The following is a 3,468-nucleotide window of genomic DNA, read 5'->3' on the forward strand; positions in this document are numbered from 1 at the left end:
TGTGAAGTCTTTATTTTCCAATTATTGTTTAATTGTGAGGGTGATCTCTGTGTTGTAACAGTGTAGTCAGAGAATAGTTTACTGCCATGGTTCCCAACGGGGGGCCCACACAGGGCCGTAGCTGGGGGGGGTGAGGTGGGGCCCCGCCAGGGGCGCAGGCGATGGGTGTGTGTGTAAAATAGGCTAAAAATATGTCCATAAATATTGATTATTGCCTCATAAGAAATGGTTTTACATAGAGGGTGAATTGAATGGGGGGCTTTGAAGGAGAGGCGGAAAGAAGAGCTAATTTGTCTGTAGCCTGGGGGGCGCAATCTGGACGGTTCTGCCAGGGGTGCAAGATCACCTACCTACAGCTCTGGGCACACGCCCCACAGGGGGGCAATTTGATTTTTATGGGGGGCAATTTGAGAGTGAGTTATTAACAGTGAGAGGACGCGGGTGGCGCTGTGGGTTAAACCACCGAGCCTAGGACTTGCAGATCAGAAGGTCGGTGGTTCGAATCCCTGCGATGGAGTGAGCTCCCGTTGCTCGGTCCCTGCTCCTGCCCACCTAGCAGTTCGAAAGCACATCCCACCTCCGGCGGGAAGGTAAATGGCATTTCTGTGCACTGCTCTGGTTTCGGTGTTCCATTGCACCAGAAGCGGCTTAGTCATGTCTGCCACACGATCCGGAAAAACTGCCTGTGGACAAACACCGGCTCCCTCGGCCAGTAAAGTGAGATGAGCGCCGCAACCCCAGAGTCGTTTGTGACTGGACTTAACTGTTAGGGGTCCTTTACCTTTTTTTTAAATTAACAGTGAATGGCCTTTTAGGCTGCCTCCATGTGAATAGGAGTTCACTTTTTGAATAATAAGAATTATATGTCACAGTGGGGGGGGGGGAGGCATCAGGATTTAGAGATGCTTAGGTGGGGCATGGCCCCCCAAAAAGGTTGGGAACCACTGGTTTACTGGGAAATGAGTTTCACTGTATTCAGTGAGTAAGGGGGGCTTTTGAGCTGCAGCGGGAATGTTTGTTTCGTATAGGTCATGTGGCACAGTAATATTGTTGACCTATGAGAAAACAAATTTGGAGACAGCAGCAGTTCATCTGACACTCCATATAGCTTTGATCTTCTGCAATCTTCTCCTCAGGTCAGATAGATCACGGGATGTTAGTGTGCAATCTTTTCTTCCTTGGCCTTCAATTCTTTCAAAAGGCAGCAGATTTTAGCTATAACAAATACATATGTTTAGAATGCTCCAATCTAGCTTCGTTTGAGAATAAATATCTGCAGGCGCTAACCGTAATAAAGTCAGCCTTTCTATTCCTCTAAAAGTACAGGCAGCGTTTACACGTGTTCAATATGTGTGTGACTATGCATACGCGCATCATGCAGAACCCGGAAGTAACCTGGAAACATCAGAAAGCCAGCATTGAAGAAACATCACTAAAAGGGGTGGGGGTGGGGGCAGGGCAGGAGCGGAACGGGGGGTGGGGGGGTGGTTTGCAGGCTTTGTCATTGGTTTTCGATTATATGTGATTTCACCAACGTGTGTGGTGCCTCAGAACGTAACCCCCACTTAAATGGGGGGCTGCTTGTAAACTACAAATGAGATCACATTTTCATATTCTATGGCAGAATCACAGGCATTTGTTTTCTGTTTTTTATAATAATTTTTATTGGTTTTCAATTACAATCCAATAATAGCCTCATTATAACAATACCAATTTATAATACAATTATTAATACCAATCATTCAAATACCACATTATACAGTTTAGATAAGGTGGCCTCCCATGTGCTAGAATTGATGGCTTGATTACTTGCTTTATTTTTGCATTCCAAAATCATCTTAATTTCCATTGCATTCCAGTCATAATATTAATCCCTTGTACAACAACTGCAATATTAATAACTTCTATTCGTGTTGACACATTAAATGTTTTATAAAGCTACAAGTGAGGCACTCAGGCTATATGCTTGTTCTTCCAGTGTGTGGCAGTTATTCTGTCCGTGGTGTTCCTCCTGTCCTTGTTAAATGTTATGTCTATCTTTTCCCCAGTTGTTGCTGTTACTCATCATGCCTTAGGCAGAGCTGATATCTCATTGTTGTTCCAGAAATTTATCCATCGGTCTGTCCTGTGCTTCATTGTTTTGCAACTTTAACAACAGTTGCAAAAGTCACTCTGTCCCAATAAATAATCTGTTTTCACCATTTTTCCTCTCAGCCTGGGAAGAAGAGTGGTCTGTCGAACTGCAGATGACTCAGTAACGAACCTTATCAGTTCCTTGGCAAGTTCACAGACTCCTTTCATCCTTCTGCCCAACTGAAGATAAATGAGCAATTATACTTCCAATTAAATTAAATTGCAAGTCTTCTTAGCGTTATTCAGTTAACTCAGTAAATAATAAAGGATAGAGAAGAGTCAGCTCTAAGTTTCCATCGTAAACGTTTTGCATAATAGAGCTTCCCTCCTTTCCCCCCCTTTTTTTACACACACAGTTCTGTTTAACGTTATATTCCATATCTACAATCCAATTTCTTTCATCCTCGCTTGTACAAATATAATTTGAAGTAGCATTCAGAGGAGGGTTGCCGAATCATAAATGTAGAGAAGAAAGCTTTAAATAAAAAAACCATAGGCCCCCCCTTCTCCCACACCATCTTTTTTACCACATGAAGTCTTCTCTCAAGTTCAAACCTTAAATTATGCTCTAAGTAACAGGAGAACCTCTGCTTCTTAATGGCGGCGTTGGAGGGTTTTCGGCAGGCTTTTGCACTCAGTGTCTCCCTGCCTCCCGCATTCCAAGATGGAGCAAGAGCCAGGTACAGAGACTGACTGTGAGTGAAGGTCATTCCCCCCTGTCCTTGGGGGGAATTTGCAAAGATAACTACCCTCAATCATCCTTGTTTTTCCTTCGCCAACAATCTCCTGCTGTCGGGGGAGCTGCCTCCATTAATGCAGAGAGGAACCAGGCAGATTAAGCAATGGCATGGACAAACCCTGTGATTCATCACTGAGCAATCTGCCTGCACACAACCTGCAAGTATTACTGTTCCTAACCCAGAAAAATGTGAGTACAGAATCCAGCAGGTAGGCAGTTGCAGAGCAGTCTTCTCCAATAACAGATGCTGCACTAACCCAGAACACCTGGCTCAACTGGTAATCACATGGAGGCAACAGAATGGACCTGTGGACTACCAATTGCCACTCCCTCTCCTTCCCACAAAAGGAGGTCAGCCCATTAGCAGCAGCACTTAAATCATCCTAAAACAAAGTCTGGAAACAAATCCACCTAGCTCTTAAATGGGACCAGTGGAATCAGATACACGATCTATTACCTCAGAAAAGTACTCCAGTCATCCAGAGTTGTGGAGTACCTTGTCAACAATGTGCTGAAGAAACGCAGCCCCACCTCTTTGCATCTGAAGGGGTGACAGCGGATGTGCTGGACCAATGTCTTGCCTCCGCAGTGGACTA

The sequence above is a fragment of the Podarcis cretensis genome (assembly GCF_951804945.1).
Source record: "Podarcis cretensis genome assembly, chromosome: 6".
In the NCBI taxonomy this organism is placed as follows: domain Eukaryota; kingdom Metazoa; phylum Chordata; class Lepidosauria; order Squamata; family Lacertidae; genus Podarcis; species Podarcis cretensis.